The sequence below is a fragment of the Pongo pygmaeus genome, chromosome 4, assembly GCF_028885625.2.
Source record: "Pongo pygmaeus isolate AG05252 chromosome 4, NHGRI_mPonPyg2-v2.0_pri, whole genome shotgun sequence".
Classification (NCBI taxonomy): Eukaryota; Metazoa; Chordata; class Mammalia; order Primates; family Hominidae; genus Pongo; species Pongo pygmaeus.
The window spans coordinates 82,317,682-82,332,092 of NC_072377.2; the positions used below are offsets into that span (position 1 = coordinate 82,317,682).

Here is a 14,411-nt window from a genome sequence, read left to right on the forward strand (position 1 = left end):
TTCCCAGGACCCACTCCAGACCTATGAAGCCAAAACCCCAGGTAGGGTCTGGTAACACATATGTTTAGCCAGCACCTTAGCAGTGTCAGGCAAGTTTCAGAAATAATGCTCCAAATGAAACAATAGGCAACCTTTTAAAAGCTTTGTAATCACATAACCTTGAAGTTAGAGGGTATGTGGGAAAATGCAGGTTTAATGGAAGGAAGTTAGAGCCTTCTTAATCTAGTTAAACTTATGGAATATAACCAACATGTAATGAGGAAATCATTTTAACTAACTTGCAGGGGGCGGGGAGGCCTTCCCCTATAGCGTTACCATATCTCAACTGGAAGAGCTCATAACCTCCCTGCCCTAAAGGGCATCCCTGCACGGTGGTTCCCAACAGCTATTAAAGACCCAAATGGAAGTGCCAGGGCTGAGGGCTCGCAGTCTCAACCTGATAGAGGCCAGCCCTAAGTAGCAGGCAACCAACTTCAAGTCAGACCTCACAGGCCCTCCTGGCATGCACAGTTCAGCCCTGACAGGTCTCAGCTGCCAGCTGCCTATTCCATAGTCTCTTTTACGCTCCAGTTTAATGTGAGGCCTTGCTATTCAAAGTGAGCTCCACGGGAGTAGCAGGGGCAGCATCACGGAGAGAGCTTGTTAGAGATGCAGAATCCTAAGCCCTACCCAGCCCTGCTGTATCAGAGTCTGTATTTTAACAGGATTCCAGCCAATTCTTGGGCACAGTCAAGCTTGAGAAGCCCTCCTGAAGGGGTAGGGACTTCTACCCACAACTCCGGAACATCAGCCTCCCCATTCGGGCACCAGCCTCTCAGAGGCCTTCCTCCCTCACACTCTTCACTCAAATCTTGTCAGTGCTGGTTTGTCTTGGGGCCAGATCACCATCAGCAGGACCCAATGAAGAGCTGACAACCCAAAGCCCAGTTTTTAGGAAGTTAAAAGGAGGCAGTAAGGGCTGGGCGCGGTGGCTCACGCCTGTAATCCCAGCACTTTGGAAGGCCGAGGCGGGTGGGTCATGAGGTCAGGAGATCGAGACCACCCTGGCTAACACGGTGAAACCCCATCTCTACTAAAAATACAAAAAAATTAGCTGGGCATGGTGGCGGGCGCCTGTAGTCCCAGCTATTCGGGAGGCTGAGGCAGGAGAATAGCGTGAACCAGGGAGGCGGAGCTTACAGTGAGCTGAGATGGCACCACTGCACTCCAGCCTGGGTGACAGAGCAAGACTCTGTCTCAAATAATAATAATAATAATAAATAATAAATTTAAAAATGTAAAAAAAAGGAGGCAGTAAGTTCTGATTGTGTCTCACATTCTCATCTGGCTCTAACATCTGCCTCCCTTCGAGGGCAGGACTACAGACCTCGTGATCGTAAATCAGCAGAGACAATCCAAAGTCAAACAATAACATGGAATGCTGGCTCTTTGGTTCCAGCACAATGTTAATGAGGTTGAGGTCACGGGTATGATTAGCTTCCTCTGTATCTTGGCACAGACTCCAACCCTCTGCCCTCCGGCCGCCTGCAAAGGCTGACGCACCCTTGGTTACTAAGAGGACTGGAGGAGAATGACAAGGGGAGGCTAACAGAGCAGCACCAGTTAATGACTCAAAGAACCTGAGTGGCTGACGGGCTGCATGTATCAGAGAACGACTTGTGGCCCAGAGGGAAGGCTGACAAGACAGATGACCGGGTCAGAATTCAAAACTATCTGGACAGGCCAAACATGCCAGAACTGAGAAAGCTGAAATTTCACAAGAAGAAAGGAAGGTCCCGTGATCAAGATTTCAAAAATCAAATATATACATCCCAAACTAGAGGAAGTCTAATTGGATGGCAGTTCTTAAGTTTTTAAAATTTTTTAAAACATTCAAGTTTTGTTGACCAATATGGATATTAAGAAAGCTAGAAGCCTCTTAGGACCAGAAGTCTAGTTTCCAGACCAAAAGGAGCAGTGGTTCTTCCCTAACATGGCTGGTCAGACTATCCTAAAAGGCCCCCCAGCCACCTGTCCACACAGGTGTATACACAAACTCTCACACCTTCTCACCACCACCACCATTTGGGTTCTTATTATTCAGTGTGGCCTCTTCACCCATACTGTCCCTGACTATAGCTCTTTTTGGCTTGGTAACATAGTGTAAACATTTCACACATCAGCTAAGTTCCCTCTCATGCTGCCCTTTCTTTACAATACACTTAAGCACAAGCTGGAAAAACAAAACAAACAAACCAAAAAAAAGCATAAATAGTCAAGACAACCCAAGCACACCCACTTACCAAAAGGATTCAGATCAAAAATGACTTACAGTCACCAGTTTAAGCCGGCACACTATGCTACGAATTACAGCATGAATCCATGCAGAGTCAGTAATTAAGTCGGTAATTATGAGTTTCCACTGCAGAAGAACCCTAAAAGGCCCACTGTAAGAAGGAGCAAATGAAAGAGTATCGTTTAGACATACCTCTCTAGAATGTAGAATCATCTTCTAAGAACAGACAGTTGGCCATTTTAAAAAAGAAAACAAATGTGATTTTAGATTGTTTTTAAAGTTGTGAGCCATGTTTTTTTTACGTGTCTATTTAATATACAAGTGTTAGTCATTTACAAATACAAAAACATTGCTTACTGGTAAATTTGTAATTCCCAGACTATCCAGTCTGTTATTTTTAATTCAGAAAATGTGTTCTCTATGAGCAAGAGAAAGTTAATTTTTTAAGAAGTTATTTTGCCCTTAATAAGTGTGTGCCATGCACCACTTATCTGAAGATTGAATGAGGCTCCTGTGAATGCAATTACAGCCTTCCTTAAACAACTGGCTAAATGCCTTAAACCTAGAAAACATGTGAAATTCAGCCCAATTGCAGCCTGCCCCAGGAGAAAGGAAGCTTGAACTCCAGGTGCCCCAACAACACAGCACAGTGTGGAAAGAAAGAAAATGCTGAACAATAGAATCAGGAGAGGAAAGAGTCCCTCTTAATTTTCCGGGCATGTGGGGAGCTTGTTGCTAAAGAAATATTTAAGATCTCACTGCTGGTTAAGGTTCAACTGAACGGTGAAATTAAAAAAAAAAAAATCTAACATGCCAGTACAGCACTTATTTAATTCAGTATTTCTTATCAATCAGGTTTATTTCAGTACTTCTTATCAATACAACAGAAACGCCTCTCAAATCACACTTAAAATGTTTATGAAAACATACCAAACATACCCACTATAAGGGGTGGGGTCTTCCCTATCATTCAGAGGAAGCTGCCCCATTCTGGATTTGGGTCGCAACCCCCAGTCCTAGTTACATTCCTGCAGCCTTCCAGTATTTATAACTATATCAACAATGAGTAGGAATGTCAGTTCTGTTTAAAGACAGGAACTGCCTTACAAAAGATGCACCATGGATGTAAAACGATGTATGATGCTGTGACCAAAACCACTGATGCAGTTTTGTACAAAAACCAAAATACTTCCCCAGCTCTTTAGTTCTCATTTCAAAAAGTAACATACTACTTGTAGAAAATCTGAGAAACAGAAAAATAAAGAAAAAAAATTAGTCACTCATAGCCCCATTAAGATAACCAGTTAAAATTTTAGTCTCTGTCCTTCCAACCCTGTTAAGCAGGCAAGGATGGGGTGAGGTGTTATTGCTGGTTACACAGACTAACAATGATTAATCATCCCCACTGGACTTACCCTAAATCCACAGCAGTAAGAGTAACGGTTGTGCCTGCAATTCAACAAGCATTCACTGGGGCCTGCTTGGCACACTCTCATTTATGCCACAAATGAATGAAATGCAAATTAACACCAGTAGCCCTTGAGGGCCATTTGGTAACCTCAAAAAAGAAGGTAGATAAACCTCATCCCTTATGGACATGAAAACAAGAGTTAGTTCTCCTAGTACAGAGAGTAGGAGAGCCTGGCCACCCTCTCTAAGGCAGGGAATGAAATGTTTCAGAGGAAGTGTGTGCAGAGCAGTTGGAGATGAAGACCCAGGAACCGCACACATGTGCAGCTGCCCATTAGCAAGCCATGGGTTCCTGGGAATCTGTGTGCTTTTAGGACCAGAGAGATTCAGCCCACAAGGGAAATGTTCTTAGTCCCACAAACAGGGAGAGCTTTAAAACTGTCAGAACACCCTAGTTTCCATACATCAACCTGGGCTACTAATCATCCACCTATTACCCTTGTGCAGTCAAAGGCCAGACAACCTGGTTCCGTCTAGTTGAACCATGCTCTGTGCTTAAGGCACAAGGAAAGAATTGTTTCTACTGCTGATGTCACCTCAGCGTTAAACATTGTTCATTATTAACCAAATGAAATATTCTTCTTTCAAATACTATAACTGGGTGCAGGTTTCCTCGCTTATTTTTTTTTAATGTGAAGAGTTGTGAAAGTTAGTTTGACTGAACTTCCAAAGTTCACCCCCAAGTAAATACCCTGGAAGTCTTAAATAAAGTTTGACAAAAATATTTGTAAAATAGTCTCCATAAAACTACTTAATCATTATAATGTGTTATTAAATCAAAGTCAGAACAAACCCAGAAGAAAAATCCAAATACACTGACGTTCTCCTTTCTGGACCTACCAACTGTCAAAATCAAAGTTGGGTGCTTCTCCTGACCTAGCTGATTAAAGTTTAGGAAAATGTGCAGATAACACACCTTTTTAACCGTATTCAATATTTTGTAGACATACACAAAACTAGTTTACATTCTCAGCAAGTGAAGTTCATCTTACATTTTCTTAAATATATTTATTGTGTTTAAGAAAATGCACAGTATATACACACACACACATATATATGCTCAAGCTGCTATAATAAAATACCATAGATTGGGTAGCTTAAATGACAAACGTTTATTTCTCACAGTTCTGAAGGCTGGGAAGTCCAACATTAAGGTGCCAGGAGATTTGGTTCCCGATGAGGGCCCTCTTCCTGGCTTGCAGACAGACAGTCGCCTTTTTGCTGCATCCTCACACACTGGAGAGTGAGCTCTGGTCTCTCTTCCTTTTCTCATAATGGCTCTGGTCTCTCTTCCTTTTCTCATAATGACACTGATCTTATTATGGAGGTCCCACCCTCAGTATCTCATCTAAACCTAATTACCTCCCAAAGGTCCTACCTCCAAATACCATCACATAGGGGGTTAGGGCTTCAACATATACATGAATCTGGGGGACACAAATATTCTTAACAGACACGTGTATGGTATCAATTTTATCAGTTACACATCCTAGCTATCAAACACATTCACAACCATTCCATGTACATTAACTATCTTAACTATCTCAGTTTAAAATAACAACAAGCAGAACTCATCAAGTCTGCAAAATAACATCAGTACAAGCCTGGTCATTTGAGGCTAAAGTCAAGGGCTTGATGGACAATCAAGCCAGTCAGGCCTGGTAAAGGGATGAAAGAGAAAATTTCACTTACAAGGACACAAATTACTCTTGCACCTAGTATCAGTTAGTAAACCTCGACACGCCAAGCAAGAGAGGGAGGCCTCCCTACAAACACTTGCCACTACCATAAAAAGAACTCCCTCTATCATCTCTAGCTCCACACCTCGCCTCCTGCCTCTAAATCCAACTTTTTGCTGGACATCTCTTCTTGGAAGGCTTGTAGTTCAGTTTTGGATTCAACTGAACTCATTACTCCTTGCCATCTCTCTCCAAACTGAGGTTCCCACAACTGCTTACCTCAATGAAAGGTGCCATGACCCATAACAGTCAAAGTGCACTCCCTCTCCTAGGGGACCACCCCAGGAGATGAACAGGAAGTGGGGTCAATATCTGCAGGCCTCTCCTCTCTCCACCACCCAGTCCTGCCAGGATTTCTGCACTCTCGTACTAGCCTCCCAGCTCACCTTGTTCCCTGCCCTCCTTGTTACCTAGCCCATCTTACGGCCATGGAGCTCTTTCTAAAGTGCAATATGATCACAGCATTCACCTGCTATAAATGCTCCAGCCTTCACACAGCTTTAGAGATGAAATACAGACTCCCTTAGCTCAGTGCCCAAGACTCCAAACCCTCAGGTACTTCCCAGCACAACCTCGACTCTAGTCCAACAACTACTGTCAGCGCCCTGGCTGCACTATACCTTTCCAAGCCTTCTAGACTCCAAACTTACGTGTTATCTTATCATGTATTACTGCAATTTTTAAAGTAATGAAAAAAAAGAAAAAACAAAACCTTGAAGGTGCATGATGAACCAAGTATTCACTCTTTTCTTTCCTCTTTCAGCCACATCTTCTACACCAAGAGAGAATCAAGTATTTCAAATGCCAGCTAGGACTCTTCTCTGGACACAATCTGGCTTTTATAAGTCGATGGTCAGATCCTACCTTTGACTCCTTCTTTGCCTTTCTAAGGCTGACATGTCTCACGTGCAGGAAAAATTGCTGTTTTTTAATAAAAAAAAGATTGTATTTACTTAGAAACATTCATTATGTCAACAAAACAGCTACGACTTTTTTTTTTTTGCAATTACAGAACAGTATTCAGTTAGCAGAACATTCATATAAGCTGCATCAGAGACAACTGAAGATGAAAACACTACCAACCCCATATATTATCTAATTTGTGCTGTGCACCAACGAGAGCCTGCTTTAAATTTACATGCCAGTTTACAAGCCCCATACTGTATCAGGAGAGGTTAGTGGCTATTGAAAATATCACCAGGGTCGGGCACGGTGGCTCACGCCTGTAATCTCAGCACTTTGGGAGGCCAAGGCAGGCAGATCCCTTGAGGTCAGGAGTTCGAGACCAGCCTGGCCAACATGGTGAAACCCTATCTCTACTAAAAATACAAAAAATTAGCCAGGTATGGTGGCGTGCGCCTGTAGTCCCAGCTACTCAGGAGGCTGAGATGGGAGAATCACTTGAACCCGGGAGGACAAGGTTGCAGTGAGCTGAGATCGCGCCATTGCAGTCCAGCCTGGGTGACAGAGGGAGACTTCGTCTCAAAAGGAAAATAAAATAAAATACCACCAGCACAGGGTATCTAAAGATAACATTTGGTGGTGTGTTAACTATACAAAAAAGACAATGTACAATTTCAAAACAAATGTTACACAGTCTTCCATTTCAATTTCTTTAAAAGAAGTGAAATGTATACAGGGAGTTGAAATGCTATTTAGATAAGAAAAAAAAAACTGCTAGAACCAACTTATTCATCATCATCTTCATCTTCCTCCTCTTCGTTCTTTTTCTTGCTTTTTTCAGCCTTGACAACTTGCTTTTTTGCTGCATCAGGCTTTCCTTTAGCTCACTATGCAGCAATATCCTTTTCATATTTTTCCTTCAGCTTCACAGCCTTCTTTTCGTAAGGCTGCTTATCATCTGCGGCAGTGCCCTTCCACATCTCTTCCAATTTCTTTACAACTCACCAATGCTAGGCCAGGATGTCCTCCTTTGATTTTTGGGCGACACTCAGAATAGAACAAGAAAAAGGCCAGAGGAGGCCTCTTGGGTACATTGGGATCCTCGAACTTCTTTTTTTATCTCCCATTTTGGAGGGATATAGGTTTTCATTTCTCTTTCATAATGGGTCTTGTCCACCTTTGCCATGTCTTCAAATCTCCCTTTCTCTTTAGCAGACATGGTCTTGCACCTCTCTGAGCATTTCTTAGAAAACTCTGAGGAGTTGACTGAGCATCTAGATGCTTCTTCTTGTGCTCCTCTCAACAAGTGTGGACAAAGAATGCATATCACATTTTACCTCTCAGCTTCCTTGGATCTCCTTTGCCCATGTTTAGTTCTTTTTTTCCTCAGTGAGCCACAGAGTCGCCCAGTGCCCGTCTGGCTCTCACTTGCCCCAGCGCTGTCTCTATGGTGCTCAGTACACTGCAAACTGTTTGTTTTCATTGCATGCAAAACAATTTGATTCACTGGCCAGTAGTTGTGCTCAGCCACTAAAACTGAATACTTTCATAAAGTACAGAAACAAATAGGCCTCCCCTTCTCCCTTTGGAAGACCCACAGGACTAGCCATACCCTGCTATCACCCCCAGGCCCAGCCAGATCACTTCCCTCTGACCAGGCTGGAGAGTGGAAGGCAAGGACACCCAACATGCTGCGTTCCAGCACAGCTCTTCTGAGTCAAAAAGGGAGCTTCCAGGGTCTATGGAAGTCCTTTGAAAACAGAGGTGTATGGGTTTTGTTTTTTTTTTCTTCTAATGTGTACTCTGTAAGAGGAGAGGCCTGCTCTTGGTTTTTGCTGTGTTACCAGAGCCCAGAACAGAGCCTGGCCCAAGGGAGTGGCTCCCTAGGTATTTGCTGAATGACTGGATGAATGAAGAAACAAACAGGCACTCTCCCTAAATTAGCAGAGTTCCTCTTCTCAAGAAGTACTATTGTGCTAAGAATGTCTTTGGTTCACTTTTCTCTTGGGCACAATCTTAGCAAAAACTGGGAAGTGCATCATTAACCCCAAGATAGACAGACAGATGCATACACATACACACACACACACACACACATATATTTTTTGAGACAGAGTCTTGCTCTGTCACCCAGGCTGGAGTGCAATGGCGCCGTCTCAGCTCACCGTAACCTCCGCCGGGTTCAAGCGATTCTCCTGCCTCAGCTTCCCAAGTAGCTGGGACTACAGATGCATGCCACCACACCCGGCTAATTTTTGTCCTTTTAGTAGAGACAGGCTTTCACTATGTTGGCCAGGCTGGTCTCGAACCCCTGACCTCGTGATCCACCCACCTCAGCCTCCCAAAGTGCTGGGATTACAGGTGTGAGCCACTGCGGGCCCAGCCCCCAAGACATAAATTAAAGCTTTTTGGAGTAAATTCTAGAGATCAGCTATTTGCTTCTTGTTTGTATCTAAGAGCAGTAAGCATTGGGTAAAATGTTGCTTTTAAGAGTCCCAAGAGAGGCACTTATCATGTTCATTACTATAGTTTTCTTTCTACCTAAAATAAAATTTGTTTATTCACTTTGGTGGGACCTAATACCTGAAGCTGCCATTGCAACAGGACATGTAGCCTGGAATTGCAAGCCACATCTGTGTTCCACCTCTAGATCCAAATAGTGCCTGCACTACAAACTCCCTGGAAATGGAGGCCCAGAAAAGGCTAATCAGAATGAGCCAAAAGGATGCAGCTTGCAAATTCCAGAAAGATCAGTGTTTTTGAGTGTAGGCTGGCAGGGCATGGGTCCAGACTCAATGCAGAGCCACTCACTCCAAAACCAGGTATCTCTGCATTCTAGCTGTTTAACAGGCACCACTTTTTCCTAGGGATTTGGAATACCTGATAATCATCAGTAACACTTTCTGAGCACTTAGCGTGAGGAACTATCCCAAGTCCTGCACAAGAGCAATCAGTTAATCTTCAAGGGGATTATCCGAGCTGAATTATTATCATCACCATTTTAGAGACACAGAAACAGAGAAATTAAATAACATGCCCAAGGTTTAGGTACATCTGGGAGCCCAACAGCCCAAATTTGGGTCTCCTATATTTGGGTTTACCACTTCATCAATTCTTTGCAGTAAAGAAGTTGAGAAGCTGTATATAGTGTTCATTAAAAAGAAATATGTAGTTTTTTATATATTGTTTTTCTATCATCTCCTACTATGGACTTTTCCTCCCTGCCCAAACACTGGGTGCCATCAACACCCAGCCCATGCATATGGTGAACAGCATACATTACTTCTTCCAGAAGGCACTGCTTTGTTTTCATCTACAAAGATCCTTCTTCCTTCCTATAGACAAATGACTGGTTCACATATCATGACTCAATTTATATTCAACAATGTTCATTTGCAGTGTAATTATTCTTCCTAATTAGGCTGCTCTGAAGACAAATGACTGCCCCTCCCCATCCCCCTCTCCTACAACACACAATGTATTTTTCCTGATATAAAATGTTTGCTGCACCCTTTGCAAACCACAAGAAGCCACAGTCTGCTCTCCATGTGACCACTTAGAGAAAAATACTATTATAAGATAGTGTTTTATCTGATATTACTTCAAAATCAGAATCAGATTTCTAACAGATCAGTAAGCCTATCACAGTATGACAGCAAAAAGAAATGAGATTCTTGGATCTTATTTCTCTTTCCTATCTTAAAAACATTTCCTCTTCCCGCGAACATGTGTTCTCTAACTCTTAAATTTAAAAAGGAGTAGTTTCTAAAAGAGAACCAGTAGGAAAGAATCAGGAATACCAGCAAAAGTCAACATCAAAGAAGTTAGTATCTGATCCTCTCTTAAACCTGGCAGGAGTGGAGCTCTCTGGCCAAGGGGTAAGGCAAAAGCAATGTGCAGGTTATAAATGTCCCTTCAAGCTCAGTTACTCCGGTTTACCTCTATGGGGTGAGCCTCTAACAGCTCTGGCTCGCCCGAATCTTTCCTCCCTCGGCTCCATCACACACTTTCCATAGCTGCCGCATTGCGATTTCAAAGTTCTCCTTTCTACGTAGGTCACCCACCGATGGTAACCTACATGCACAAACACACTCGCACAATCACAGCAGAGAAAATGGGACATACAGGAAACGGCCCGGGTGGAGGCGAGGACAGGGGGTGGGGATAGGACTTTGTCTTTACTCTGGTGTTACTCCCATTGAAACAAGCACATGGACTTTCATGGAACTCATGACCATCCTGAAATAACAGAAAAGTCGAACGGGATTGAAGAAAATCCTTTGCTTTTCTAAGTTCGAAGAACACTGGGCCGCTGAATGGAAGGGAAAAGAAAAAAAAAACTGTGTGCCTAAAAACATCCAGAAACACATGCAGAGTCTCCCCAGTCCTTTGCCCATTCCGTGGGCTCAAGCCGCCCATCCCAGATGCGGTCTTCCCCACTCCACGCCCACCTCCTCCAGCCCGCACCCCAAATCACTGAGCTGCCCACAAAAATGCAGTCCAGATTTGAGAAGCAGCTGACGTCTGTGGCCAGAGTGACCCACACGCCAAGGACCAGGGACAGCAGGGGCGACCACGGGGCGGCCCCCAGGGAGCGGTGCCAGGCGCGCTGGAACCCGGCGCCCAGCTGCGCCTGGGACCCACGCGCCGCCGTCCGAAGCCCGCCAGCGACGCCCAGAGAGCAGTGCTCCCGCCGGCTTCCCGAGGAGACGCTGTTCCCGGCACAACTTTTTTCCACTTCTGCGGCCGCCGGCGGCGCTGAGAAGCAGCTGTTCCCTTCCCATTCCCAGAACCCAACGCCCATCCCGCAGCACCTCCGACCGCCCCGCGCGGTCTCCCAGGGCGCCGAAGCGAAGTTCCCGGGCCAGCCGCGGCTCAAGCAGCCCAGGCTCGGCCGGCCGCAACGGCTCCCCATGCGCCCGCGCGGGGCGCCCACCTGGCCGGGCCCACCGGCTCTCCCCTCCCGCAGCGCGCGCGGGCCCGACGCCTGCCACTCACCCGGCCCCAGCTCGGCGTCTCCGGCTCCGAGCCCGCAGCCTACCCCAAGCAAGGGCTTTCAGTGACGCCTCCTCGCAGCCACCTCGCTCTTGCCCCCGCTGGCCGCGCCTGGAAGGAGGCGGCGGGAGGAGAGCGGGAGGAGGCGGCGGGAGCAGGGGGCGACGCAGGGGAGGGGAGAGGGTCCGCGGCGCGGGGGAGGAGGCGGCGAGGCGAGAGAGCGCCGAGCTCGGCGGCCGCCCGGGCTAGCACTCGGGGAGAGGGAGGAGGAGGAGGGGCGGGGGCAGCGAGAGAAAGAGGCGGCCGAGCCGCCCTGCCCAGGCCCCGGCCCCGCGCCGCTGCCCAGTCACCATCGCCGCCTCCGTCCCGCGAGCGGGCCGGGCGTCCGGGGGAGGGGTCGGGCTCGGGGCTCCCGGCGCGGCGCGCGGGGCGGGACGGGGGCGACGGGCGGGCGGACCAGGCCCGGCCTCCGGAGGGGAGTGTCCTGCGGGTCAGGGAGGGAGTCGGCGACAGGGGATCCCCGATAGGGGGTGCGGGGACCTGGGAGCCGGTCCCTGAGCCCGCCGGGGGGCGGCGGCGGCGGCGTCTCTCGGGGTCCTGCGAGTTTCCTCCGGGCCGCACCGGGGAAGCTCCCGGAGCAGCTTCGAGCAGCCCTGCCGGGAGCGCCGGAGGCGGAGAGCGGCGCTGACGGAGCCGGGGGAGAGAGGCCAGGCTGCTCCGGCGGAGAGCGGGCCCCGGGGCGCTAGGAGCAGTTCCCCAGACCCGGGCCCAAGCGGAAAGAACGGCCGTCTGGTGGCCCCGGAGAGTCCGAAACGGGAGAGAGGCCAAGGGGCGCCTGGACCCCCATCCTCGCCGCCCTCTCCCGGAGAGGAGGCTCCGGACATAAGTTCCCGTGCCCTCTGAATATCTAGGAGTGGAAACTCAATTCCAAGTCACAAAGATTATTCCTAATAGAATGCTTGGTGTCCTCAGCTTTCCTGCCCTCAAAATTACGGTTTCAGGATGATTTTCGGAGGCGCTTTAGGAACAGCCTGAAAAGGCATTCTTGTCCAGAGAGGGATGCTTTAACTCCCCACCTCCATCCCCGGGGCTGGGAGCAAAGAACAGAGTTAAATGGCCGTGAATTCAGGTGCCAGTACTGTTTGTGATTGAAGTGTTAGGACGTGGCACCTCTCTAGGCAAACCCATCTTGTATTCCACCCCTCGCCCCCCCGCCCCCCGCCCAGTCAAATGCTCCGGTTCCCAGTTTCTCAGCCCCTTGTCTGGGACATCTCTATCCACCAGTCGCCCAGATTCAGATTAGCAGTCAATTTTGGGCCTCGCTCCTCCACTCCCGGTAGCCACTCCCATTAGTTCTTCATTTTTAATGTCTTTCCAGTTGCCATGTCCTTTCAAGCCCACTGCCGCCTTTCTGGTTCTCGCTATCTGGCACTGGATGGCGTGAGCGGCCTCCTACCGGCTCTCTGCTGGGGTCCTCTCTACACTTGAATCCATATGCGCAGGCTTACAGGTGAATGGCTCTAGAACACCCCTCAGGCAGGCCACTTCCTGTTCTGGAAGCTTTCTGAGGCACTTTGCCAGAGAACATTCTGAATTCCTTAAAAATTCATCAGTTCAAAACCATACAACAACTGCACCTCCATACGCACTCCTCAGAGCCTGGCACTCTCTTTAGATGGGGATCCTCCCCTCCCCCCGAGAAAGATCCATGCCTGTATCTACACGAGAGTTGCTGATGCTCTTCTCAGAGCTGGAATGCTCTCTTTCATCTTCTCCCGCAGCCAAATTCCACTTATCTTCATTGAAAATGAAGTTTGCAGTACCACATTTTTGCTCTAAAAGGATATATGTGCTCTTTCCATTTTGTGAAATCACACACTAGAAATAACAGGGCTTGTGGGGGAAGTAGGGTTAGAAAACGACTCAGAATCTATGTAACATTGTAACCAGAGCACTAACAAAAACTAACCATTCCAAAAAAACATACCAGCAGAGCTAATGAACTGTGTTAAATTCCTAATAAATACTATAGTACATATAAATATACTTTACTTTTATAAAAAGATGAAGATAACTGTTGAAAGGGAGTTGTTTGAAGCTGCTGACTTGAGATAAACACAAAATGTACAAATAAGAAGAGAACTCTCTGTCCTGTCCCCTAACCCACATCCCACAAACCCTTCCAAGGTAGAGAGGTCAAGGCCAAATCAATCCAAGAGAAAGAATGTAGGGTGAGTGGGCCTACAGCACCCTGTGTTCTCTGTAACTAGATGCACCCTGCTGTGTTTTGCAGCTGCAGTTACTTGGTGGTGCGGAAACATTAAAGTGCTGGGAACCCTTGAATATGAACCAACACAACTCCACCCATTTTACTAATATCTAATAACTAATGAGTTAGTTTGTGTTATCCATGCTCTCATTACAGAAACACCCTTGGTAACAGAGTACACTGTACTTAATTCTGTGTTTAAAAAGTAGACTATAGGCTGGACATGGTGGCTGACGCCTGTAATCCCAGCACTTTGGGAGGCCGAGACAGGTGGATCACCTGAGGTTAGGAGTTCAAGACCAGCCTGGCCAACATGGTAAAACCCTGTCTCTACTAAAAATACAAAAATCAGGCCAGGCACAGTGGCTCACGCCCGTAATCCCAGCACTTTGGGAGGCCAAGGCAGGCGGGTCATGAGGTCAAGAGATCAAGACCATCCTGGCCAACATGGTAAAGTCCCATCTCTACTAAAAATACAAAAATTAGCTGGGCATAGTGGCGCACACCTGTAGTCCCAGCTATTCGGGAGGCTGAGGCAGGAGAATTGCTGGAACTCAGGAGGCAAAGGTTGCAGTGAGCGGAGATCGCCCCACTGCACTCCAGCCTGGTGACAGAGCAAAACACCACCTCAAAAAAAAAAAAATTAGCTGGGCATGGTGGTGGGCACCTGCAATCCCAGCTACTCGGGAGGCTGAGGCGGGAGAATTGCTTGAACCCAGGAGGTGGAGGTTGCAGTGAGCTGAGATCATACTACTGCATT

At 47.1% G+C, this 14,411-nt stretch overlaps 1 protein-coding gene and 1 pseudogene across 11 annotated transcripts in view; both read right to left on the bottom strand.

Annotated features, from left to right (window-relative positions):
* The window catches only part of LHFPL2 (LHFPL tetraspan subfamily member 2), a 157,761-nt gene extending 145,865 nt beyond the window's left edge, over positions 1-11,896 (bottom strand). For 9 of the 11 annotated variants that reach the window (XM_054488627.2, XM_054488629.2, XM_063664937.1 and 6 more), the window contains exon 1: positions 11,386-11,896. The gene's annotated coding sequence lies outside the window, so the exon portion shown is untranslated. Of the gene's footprint in view, positions 1-11,201; positions 11,318-11,385 lie in introns of those variants that run through there. The other 2 variants (XM_054488626.2, XM_063664933.1) reach the window with 2 other exon arrangements.
* On the bottom strand, positions 4,839-10,684 carry LOC134739592 (high mobility group protein B1-like; annotated as a pseudogene).
* Positions 11,897-14,411: the final 2,515 nt, after the last annotated feature.